At 40.8% G+C, this 11926-nt stretch overlaps 1 pseudogene; it reads left to right on the top strand.

Moving 5' to 3' along the window:
* The first annotated feature begins 1388 nt into the window (after window positions 1-1388).
* LOC119533229 lies at window positions 1389-2520 on the top strand (annotated as a pseudogene).
* The last annotated feature ends 9406 nt before the right edge of the window (window positions 2521-11926 follow it).

Consider the following 11926-nt stretch of genomic DNA (forward strand, 5'->3'; position numbering starts at 1 on the left):
GGGTCTTAGTCCATGTTACTGGAGGCCTCATAAAAAGAAGGAACTAGAAGCCAGACATTGAAAAAGGCCACTAAGGAAGAGGCTGGAAGTCAGTGGAAACTGGAAGAATGAACACAAGGAGAGGATGTTGCCATGTGACATAAGGCAGAGATCCAGGCCAAGGAACCCCCGGGACTGCTAGCAGCCAGCACCAGAACACAGCAGACTTGCCAATATCTTTTTTTTAAAATTAAATTCAGTTTTACTGAGATATATTCACATACCATACAATCATCCATGGTACACAATCAGCTGTTCACAGTACCATCACACAGTTGTGTATTCATCACCCTATCTATTTTTAAACATTTTCCTTACACTAGAAAGAATCAGAAGAAGAATAAAAAATTAACAGTAAAAAAGAACACCCAAATCACCCCCCCATCACACCTATTTTTCATTTAGTTTTTGTCCCCATTTATCTACTCATCCATCCATATACTAGATAAAGGGAGTGTGATCCACAAGGTTTTCACAATCACACTGTCAACCCCTTGTAATCTACATTGTTATACAATTGTCTTCAAGAGTCAAGGCTACTGGGTTGGAGTTTGGTAGTTTCAAGTATTTACTTCTAGCTATTCCAATACATTAAAACCTAAGAGGTGTTATCTATATAGTGCATAAGAATGTCCACCAGAGTGACCTCTCGACTCCATTTGAAATCTCTCAGTCACTGAAGTTTTATTTCGTTTCATTTTGCATCCCCCTTTTGGTCAAGAAGATGTTCTTAATCCCACGATGCTGGGTCCAGATTCATCCCTGGGAGTCATAGCCTGCATTGCCAGGGAGATTTAAACCCCTGGGAGTTGGGTCCTACGTAGCGGGGAGGGCAGTGAGTTCACCTGCTGAGGTAGCTTAGTTAGAGAGAGAGGGAATTGCCAATGTCTTGATTTTGGACTTCTTATAGCCACAAAACCATGAGCCAATAAATTTTCATTGTTTAAGCCAACCCATTGTGTGATATCTTTCATACCAGCCTAGCAAGGTAAGACAGACAGACAGACAGCAGACAATAGAGATTCAAAAGAAAGAAAGAAAAGGAAAGAAAGAAAGAAAGAAAGAAAGAAAGAAAGAAAGAAAGAAAGAAAGAGAAAGAAAGAAAGAAAGAAAGAAAGAAAGAAAGAAAGAAAGAAAGAAAGAAAGAAAGAAAAAGAAAAAGAAAGGAGACAATTTTCTTATAAGGAATTTTCTGACTTTATAGGTCAATCCCATATTTCTAAAAGACTATAGGAGCTTCAAAAGTTTATATGTTTGCGTCCCAGGTGTTGTGAGGAGCTGGTGTGTGGCAGCTGCGCCAGTTTTGTGATGATAATGAGAATGATGCTCTATGTTTCCTTGGGCTCTTTCAGTCCCACATGGCACAAAAGCAACTTGTACATCCTCACAAGTATCTGATGATGAACAGAAACTAAGAAGAGAAAAATTCACTCACTCACTATGTCTGGTCATGTTGGTTCTGAAAGTTTGCCTGATCAGCTGTCAATAGATCCATTCATCAACACTTCTGTTTTAATATTCTCTGTATGTGGGAAACTGGAATTGGAAAATCAACACTGAATGACACATTGTTAATACTAATTTTGAAGATTGTGAATCCTCACGTTTTTACACACAATGTAGACTTAAAGCTCAGACATATGAACTCCAGGAAAGTAACATTCGATTGAAATTGACCGTTGTGTATTCAGTAGGATTTGGTGACCAAATAAACAAAGAAGAGAGTTATCAACCTGTAGTTAACTACATAGATGCTCAGTTTGAGTCCTGTCTCCAAGAACTGGAGATTAAATGTTCTCTCTTTAACTACTATGATTCCAGCATCCACGTGTGCCTTTCCTTCATTTCACCCGCAGGCCACTCTCTGAAGACACTGATTTCTTAACCATGAAGAGCCTTCACAGTAAAGTGAATATTATACCAGTAATTGCCAAAGCAGATGCAATTTCTAAAACTGAATTACAGAAGTTCAAGACCAAGTTCCTAAGTGAATTGGTTAGCAGTGGATATACCAGTTCCCAAAAGATGATGAAACTATTGCTAAAATCAATGCTTCAATGACTGGACATTTAGTATTTGCTATTGCAGAAAGTATGGAAGAGGTAAAAATTGGAAATAAAATGGTGAAAGCTCGTCATACTCTTGTGCTGTTGTACAAGGGAAAATGAAAACAACTGTGACTCTGTAAAGCTCCAGGAAATGCTCATTTGTACAAATATGGAAGATCCACAAGAACAAACTCACTATGAAATTTAGAGGCTTTGCAAATGGGAGAAAATGGGCTTTAAGAATGTGGGCCCAAGAACAAGCCTGTCAGCATTTAAGACTGAGGCTTGAAGAAAAGAGAAGACTTTTGGAAGAAGAAATAATTGCTTTTTCTAAAAAAAAACTACCTGTGAAATATTCCAGAACCAGCACTTTGCTGCATTGGGTAACACCAGGAAGAAAGGCAAGAATCATAAGAACTCCAATTATATGTAAAACAGAGGTTCCAGCACTACACATCACAGAAGGTTACCACAAGCAAAAGTTATTAAAAAGTTAGAGAATGCTTTATTATTAATTCTCTTCACTGTTCTTATTTCCTAGAACATTTATGAATTCTATATCTAGCAAATAGCCCCAGTAACTGCCATTTGTGGAAAAACACCTTCAAGTTTAAGGTCAAAATATTTATGCTAGAGTAAAGAATCCTGCTTACATACTCACTGTCAGAAAATTTTAAATTGCTGGCTGGCAAAGAATTTAGATCATTTTTCCCTGTTGCAATGTTATGGACAGTTTTTAGTACATTATACTAAAGAGAAAAGTCTCAGTGCCATTTAAAATATAGAACTCATTCACATTATTTCTATCTGATTGCATTTATATTTCAAGATGAACCTTTTTTAATGTTCAGAATGAAAGTGTGTAACCTCTCAATAGTTTTATATAAATTTTAAATGTTTGATATAATTACCTAATTGGTAATATGATTCCAAACTTCTGTATCAAATTCTATAGCATGAAGACCTTCTATGCCGCAGTACATCTTATTGTGGTTGATGTATTGGTGTAATGAAGCAAAATATGATTCAAAGTAAAATCATCCAGATATATAAGTCCCTTTATCTAGTGATAAGCACCTTTGAAACTGGGCATATTACACTGTTTTCATTAGGATGCATTACCTACTTGTTGCTTAAAACTCTTTCTTCCAGGGAGAAATCAGAAGGTAGAGATATTTTATTAAAATTTTTTAAAGAAAATAACTATGATCATCTTGAATATTAAAGGTGTTAGAAATTCAGATAATTTATATCTCAAGGAATATCTGAATTCAGAGGTCTTCTTAATAGTATTCTGAGAACAATTTAGTGGCTTCCAAATTTTTCCTAACATTCTTATATATATAATGCTCCATTTTCTTGTACTTGAACATTTCTAAATAAAACTGACATTTTACTCTTAGAAAAAAAAACAATAGTTTGAAAAGCTAAAGGATGGCTGGGCAATGTTCTACAGATACATTTAGATAGTGGTCCCTGCTGGATCCCATCCAGTTTTGCCATGCAAAGTGGCCTCAAAGGGAAGCCATGTGTGCATCTTTCTGTTGGTCTTGGAAGAGTGACACCACCACCGTGCTGGCCTCCATTTCCTGGTGGCTCTTTCCCTTTGATTGGTGGGTCTCTCCAAGGTGGAACACAGCCCAGCCGTCACACTCTCATCAAGTCTGTAGTTTGGGTCATGCTTCCTGTAGGAACACTACCGGATCGGGTTAGTACACAAAATACTCACCTGCTTAATATCTCATTGTGAAAGTAACTCTCCTTTCTCCGTTTTCCATATTTAACAGACACAAATGCCACCCCAATGGAAGGAAAATATTTGAGACCCTTGTGATTGCTATGTGTTCTCTTGAGCTAAATTTAAGCATTCATGGGTTTCTCTTCACTGCAGAACTAAAGCTAAAACATTTGTCTTAATGAGATACTCATCATGTACGTAGACACGGTGCACAGAGAGGTGTGCACGAGTGCTGTGTTTATCTCTCTCCGCCCGTAGGAACACTTCATATAAGTCTAGGAGAGTCAGACTTGAGAGTAGGAGCAAAGAATCATAGGGCCACAGCAGGAATTTTTAGGATCTTAGGCATAATGTATGAGAAGACTTGATAATATATCAAAATTTAACAAGGTCAGTGGATGGATATATAATATAAACATGCTCAGTGCATGTGTGTGTGTATATGTGTGTGTGTGTGTGTGTGTATATATATATATATGTATATATATATGTACATGCTCAGTGTGTACTCCAAACCATTGTGTAAATAATGGTTGAAGGATATGTTAATCATTGTGCTTGGTTTTCAGCCAACGATTCCAAAAGTTAAGTACCATGAAGACAAGAAATATGTTTTATAGTGGCATGTCTTCCATAGCAACACAAATGAGGCAAGAAACATGCCAAATTTAAGATTTTTTTGTTGTTGATTTGTTGTGCTACCACCACAGAAAACATTGATAGCATGTTGACTGATCCTAAGTTGAGTTTCATGTATGTGTCACCAGCCCTGTTAACAAGTGGTGTCATCCTCAGTTTTTAGGCAGGTGATGGCGTCTAGGGAGAGATTCAGCAGCAGGACTGGGATGCACAGCTGTAAAGAGCAAAGATGAGTTCTCACCTTGGGAAGTGGCTCAGCAGGGGGCTTTCTCCAGTACACCAGGTGCCACACAGACCTCTAAGATTGAGGTGTGTGTGTGTGTGTGTGTGTGTGTGTGTGTGTGTGTGTGTGCAGGGAGTGGTTTCCTATATTCTGGTGTCAAATTTAGACAGGTGGGAATGGAAGGATGGCATATGGCGTCCCTTCATGATTTGCGTTTTGAGAGAAGCAGTAGTGAGAGCAGGGGCCTCAGAGGGGCCGAGGAGCATCGGGGTGAGGCAGCCTGGGCCACGGTTGAGTACGTGCCTGCTGCACCAGAATGTGGAGTCAGGCCTTGGGAAACTCCCTGCTTGCAAGGGTACTAGGTGATGTTTATGCAAAGTAAAATGTGAGAACCCTTTTCTGAAATTCAGTAGCAGCCATTAGGGAAACAGAACAAGACAGATGGAGGGCGGTTAGGTTTTCTCCCAGGTTTGAAAAACACCAGATTACACATAGGAAGGCAATGCAGGGGTATAAAATGACTGCCCAAGGAGAGGCTGGATCCAGCTGGAAGGCACCCCTTGGCTGACAGTGTCCAGAGTCATGTGCATTTTCATGCCTCTAGGTAGATTTTGGTCTCTCTAGTTGACCACAGTCCCTGAAGCTCTTTGTTGTCTCACATCTAACCTGTTTCATCTGACTGACTCTTGGAGGCATTTTAGAATTCAACCCTTGAAATGTGGCTATTTGATATAAGCAGTTGGGCCTGTTGACTCATACTAGCAACTTCAGAAGAACTTGATGTATGAACAGAATGTAAGCTTAATCATGGTGAGAAGTAGTGGAGGGATGGATGGATGTCCCCGCAGCCTGGCCTTGGCCTGCTTGCCTTCGACAGAGGGAGCCATATTATCCAAGATGGCTCAGCAAGGAATTAGGGCAAGAGGAATGGGTCCTGTATTTTAAATATTGAATGATGTTAGGATGAAAGTCTGGTGCACCCATTTCCAAAATGCCTGCTGTACAGACAAGAGAATCAGGGTTGCCTGGTCAGCTTTGTTGAGAGACTCTCCATTCAATCATGGTGAATTCTTTGTGAATTTAGGTGTCCCTGCTTTGATTTATTGCATGTTGGTTCCATGGTTTAACTCTCAAAAAGGAACCTCACTTCAAATTCCAAGCTGTCATTTCCAAATCTCCTGTCTATATTTCCCAGAGAAAGAAAAATTAAAGTGAACACTTGATGAGATTCTGCTATATGTTCTAGACATGATCCCATTAATCTTCACATTACCTCAGCAATGTGGGCTTCATGATTCACTTAAACATATGAGCACATTGAAGCTCACAGAGGTCCAGTAACTTGCTCAAGGGCACCTGGTAAGTGGTGGAACCAGAATGCATAACTAGGTGTATGGACTCCAAAGCCTATGTTCTTCTGGAAGTCACCCAGCTTCAGGAACCCGGTGAATGTTTTCCAGTATAACAGAATACCAGTATAAATACTCAAGGACCAATACCTAACATTTACATGCCTTATGAGAGAAGGAACTATTTGCAGCAATATTTTATTGCAAACATGAGGTACAAATTAGTCTATCAATAAACATTTACTGAACAATGAACATGTAAAATGAGCTGTGTTAAGCACTAGAGGGTAGATGGGAATTTGCAATCTAATTTACCACAAACAACTGTTCAATAGAAGAAATGCATAAGTCCCGGCGTAACAAGGTTAAGACACAGAAACTATGAATGCATCCGCTTGAAAAGAGGAGGAACACCTTCCTCGAGGCAGGCATTTGCCTTGGATTCTGCAGGATTTCAGTGGGCAGAAGAAGCACCCTGGGATGTGGAAGGGCCCAGTGGGGACAAAGAATAGCCCCTATCCTTTTAAAATCCACTAGGTTACATGTTTCTAACTTTTCGGGTTAACATTTTTAAGGGGTGCTCCAGCTGTTCTGACTCTGACTCCACCAGAATTTTTAAAAAATGTACAATGCAGTGGCATTAATTATATTCACAATGTTGTGCTGTCATCACCACCATCCATTACCAAAACATTTGCAGCACCCCAAACAGAAACTCTGTGCCCATTAAGCAATAACTCCATTGCTCACTGTCCCTGGTAACCTCCAATCTACTTTCTGTCTCTATGAATTTGCTTATTTTAGATATTTTATATACATGAAACCATGCAATATTTATTCCCTAGTGTCTGGCTTGTTTCACTCAACATGAAGTCTTTACGGTTCATTACTGTTTCAGCATGTCTCAGAACTTTTTATGATGGAACAATGCTCCAGTGTACATGTATATACCACATCTGTTGATGGACAATTGAGTTGTCTTCACCTTTTGGCAATTGTGAATAGTGTTGTCGTGAACGTTGGTGAACAGATATCTGTTTGAGTCCCCGTTTTCAATTCTTTGAAGTATATGCCTCTGTGTGAAATTGCTGGATCATGAGGTAATTCTCTGTTTAATGTTTTGAGGAACTATCAAACTATTTTCCACAGCGGTTGCACCATTTTACATTCCCACCAACAATGTGGGAGGGTTCCAATATCTCTGCATGCTCAGCAACACATCACTTATTAGCTTCTTTGGTCTTCTGTTTTTTTTTTTTTTATTTTTTATTTTTAATAATAACCATCCTAATGGGTGTTAAGTGGCATTTCATTATGGTTTTCTACAAGAACTCCTGGTTGAAATCCTGATGCTTCTCATTTCCATATGAAAATAAGTTGCTTTCACCTACTTCAGATATCTGACCCCACCAGATTCCATGCACTAAATTATTTTTAACCTTTAAACAGAGATACAGTGATGATCACACAATGAGAAACATATGCTGTATTTTTTATTAGAGAAGTTGTAGACCTACAGAAAATTCATACATAAATATAGAATTCCCACAGACTACTCTATTAACACCTTGCGTTAGTGTGGTACATTTGTTACAAGTGATGAAAGAACATTTTATACCTGTACTATTAACTATAGTACAACATTTACATTACGGTTTACTGTGTTGTACAGTGCTATTTTTTGTTTAATTTTTATTCTAGTAATATATATACAACCTAAAAATTCCCCTTTTAGCAACGTTGAAATATATAATTCAGTGCTGTTAATTATGTTCACAATTCTGTGCTACCATCACCACCATCCAGTACATTACCAAAACTTTCCCCAGCACACCAAATAGAAACTCTGTATGCTTTAAGCTTTCACTTTCCATTCCTTATTCCTACCCAGGCCACTGGTAACCTATATTCTAGTTTCTGACTCTATGAATTTGCTTAGTCTAATTATTTCTTATTAGTGAGATTGTGCAATATTTGTCCTTGATGTCTTCAAGTTGATCCCTGTTGTCACATATGCATCAGAACTTTATGGCTTTTTACAGCTGAATAATATTCCTTTGCATGGAAGGGGGCAGTCCCAGCATGGCTGCCTCTCCCTGGGTCCCACAAATACATCCTCTGCTCGGGAACCGACATGTCCAGATAAAAACACAAACCCCTAGTAGATGAGGGGACAGCTGGTGAGTTCCTTCCCCTGTTGTCCCGAGCACGTGAGCATTCACTGGTGACAGTCTGACTCTGGTGGGCATGTTTTAGGACACCCAGCTCACACCCTGTGGTATATCTGTCCCTGGTTGGGGGGGCAGCCCAGGCACTCAGGGAGGGGAGCTGTGCCCAAAACCCCTCCCTGACTTGGCCACAGATTAAGATCCACTGGCTATGAGAACCCTGATGCCTGCTAGTGACACTGACCTTGCTCTGCTCTGTCCCTTCTTTATGTGAATTAAACAGTGTCCACCCAGTGCTGTGTGAGTTGTGCTTTTGCTTGTGACCCCGACACTTGTATTGGGTTGCATTGACATCTCTGTTGGTGTCTCCCTTCCAGACCACCCATTTGGGGTAGTTGGCAGAATCTCCACAAAGCAGGCCATGGCCTGGTGGAGATGTCAGGGATGTCAGTTCAGCGGGGCCAGCTCCCCAGGAGGTGACGCTGACTCGGGGGCTGGGCTCCCTCTGGCCTCATGGGGACAGATAGGATGTAAACTGTCTCCCTGTCACCAGGGATGAAGTGTTTAGTGGAGAAGGGCAGAGAAGAGGGAGGTGGGTTCTAGGAAGAGTAGAGAAGCTATACCTTGGCTCCTGGTTGCCTGAACACTCCCCCACCTCTCGAGACCCCCACAGTGTCTCAAGGGTCACAGAGGACTCCAGAGGAGAGTCTGGGGCCCCCATGTGGGGAATTCTACCCTGTCTGAGCTGTCTGTTGGCCCCGGGTTAGACCTATTTTCACTTAACATGGAATTACCGATGGCCTTGCTGAAAATCAATGGTTGAAATGAGGCCTTTTTCTGAGAGCAAAATATAGCAGTTAAAAGAGAGACATGGGAGAGAGGGGCAAGATGGCGGCATAGAGAGGAATGGAAGCTAAGCAGTTCCCCTGGAACAACTACAAAAAAACAGAAACAATTAGTAAATAATCCAGAATAACTGCGGGGGGACAAACGAGACCATCCACTCATCATACACCGACCTGAATTGGGAGGAATGCCCAAGAACACAGCATAAAATCTGTAAGTAAAACCTGCGGAACCAGGCCGGGAGACCCCCTCCCCCATAGCCCGAGCTGCGGAGCCGCGTGGTGCCAGAGAGAAGCTCTCTCCCAGTAAGCGCATACAGCTCAGCTGAGCTCCAACTGGGGTTTTAAGTAGCGAGTGTGAACTGCTCACTACAGGTACGCAGCCCCAAAAAACAGACAGAGGCTTTGGGTGACAACTGACCTGGGAGAGCCAGAGGGTTGCCTTGACTGAGTCTGAAGGGGACTATCTGTTTCTTTTTCGGCTCAGTGGAGAATGCCCCAGTCATATTCAGTTTCCAGGGCTGTGACTCAGGGAAGGGCAGAGACAGCACAAGCAGAGAGCAAGACTATTGAAATGCTAATGACCTCCACCTGGGGGGTCTGTCTTCTCTAGGAGGAAAGGGGTGGGGCCCTTTCCATTCAGAACCAGACCCCAGAGCCTGGGGGAACAGGCCATACCTCCTCACACCAGTCAAGAATTATAGGCTAACAGGCGCCACCTGCTGGGCAGAAAAGCACAGTGACCCGAGGCATCAAAGGGTGGAGCAATTTTCTAAGATACACCCACAGGGAAACCAGATACTGAATATTTCTTCCCTCTGGGACCTGAGCCTGTCCTGGTCTGGGAAAACCTGATTTGGATAACCAAGGAAACCATGACTAGACAACAGAAAATTACAACCTACACTAAGAAAAACAAAGTTATGGCCCAGTCAAAGGAACAAACGTACACTTCAACTGAGATACAGGAATTTAAACAACTAATGCTAAATCAATTCAAAAAGTTTAGAGAAGATATTGCAAAAGAGATAGAGGCTGTAAAGGAAGCACTGGACATGTATACGGCAGAAATCAAAAGTTCAAAAAACCTACTAGTAGAATCTATGGAAATGAAAGGCACAACACAAGAGATGAAAGACACAATGGAAGCATACAACAGCAGATCTCAAGAGGCAGAAGAAAACACTCAGGAACTGGAGAACAAAACACCTGAAAGCCTACACGCAAAGGAGCAGATGGAGAAAAGAATGAAAAAATATGAGCAACGTCTCCGGGAACTCAAGGATGAAACAAATTACAATAATGTACATATCATTGGTGTCCCAGAAGGAGAAGAGAAGGGAAAGGGGGCAGAAGCAATAATAGAGGAAATAATTAATGAAAATTTCTCGTCTCTTATGAAAGACATAAAATTACAGATCCAAGAAGCGCAGCGTACTCCAAACAGAAGAGATATGAATAGGTCTAAACCAAGACACTTAATAATCAGATTATCAAATGTCAAAGACAAAGAGAGAATCCTGAAAGTAGCAAGAGAAAAGCGATCCATTACATACAAAGGAAGCTTAATAAGACTATGTGCGGATCTCTCAGCAGAAACCATGGAGGCAAGAAGGAAGTGGTGTGATATATTTAAGATACTGAAAGAGAAAAACCACCAACCAAGAATCCTGTATCCAGCAAAGCTGTCCTTCAAATATGAGGGAGAACTCGAAATATTTTCTGACAAACAGACAATGAGAGACTTTGTGAACAAGACACCTGCCCTACAGGAAATACTAAGGGAGCACTACAGGGTGATAGAAGACAGGAGTGCGTGGTTTGGAACACAATTTTGGGAGATGGTCGCACAACAATGTAAGTACATTGAACAAAGGTAACTATGAATACGGTTGAGAGAGGAAGATGGGGAGCATGTGAGACACCACAAGAAAGGAGGAAAGATAAAGACTGGGACTGTGTAACTTGGTGAAATCTAGAGTATTCAACAATTGTGATAAAATGTACAAATATGTTCTTTTACGAGGGAGAACAAGCAAATGTCAACCCTGCAAGGTGTTAAAAATGGGGAGGCATTGGGGGAGGGATGCAATCAGCATAAACTAGAGACTATAACTAATAGAATCATTGTATTATGCTTCCTTTAATGTAACAAAGGTGATATACCAAGGTGAATACAGATAAGAGGGGGGGATAGGGGAGGCATGTTAGACACTTGACATTGGTGGTACTGTCTGATTCTTTATTCTACTTTGATTTAAGGTTATTTTTCCTTTTGCTGCTTCCTAGCTGTCATTTTCTTTTTTTCCTCTTTCTTTTGCCTCTCTACCTTCTTTGACTCTCCCTCCTGCCTTGTGGAAGAAATGTAGATGCTCTTATATAGATAGTGGTGAAGGTGGTGAACACATAAATGTATGACCATGCAGAAAACCATCGAGTATTTACTTGGGATGGAATGTATGGTGAGTGAACAAAACCATATTAAAAAAAATGGGTTGATGACAAAATCTCGAGGGCAATATACTGAGTGAAATAAGCCAGACACATTAGGACAATTATTGCAGGGTCTCACTGATAGGAACTAATTACAATATGTAAACTCATAGACATGAAATATAAGGTACCAGGATATAGGACGAGGCTTAAGAATGGGGAGTGGTTGCTTAGTATGAGCAGAATGTTCAATTAGGATGAACTTAAATGTTTGGAAATGAACAGGGGTATTGGTAGCAAGACGTGAGAATAACTAACAGCGCCGAATGGTGTGTGAATGAGGTGGAAAGGGGAAGCTCAGAGTCGTATATGTCGCCAGAAGGAAAGTTGGAGGTCAAAAGATGGAAATGTATAAAACTGAATCCTATGGTGGGCAATGTCCAT

This window comes from Choloepus didactylus, chromosome 4 (genome assembly GCF_015220235.1).
Source record: "Choloepus didactylus isolate mChoDid1 chromosome 4, mChoDid1.pri, whole genome shotgun sequence".
In the NCBI taxonomy this organism is placed as follows: domain Eukaryota; kingdom Metazoa; phylum Chordata; class Mammalia; order Pilosa; family Megalonychidae; genus Choloepus; species Choloepus didactylus.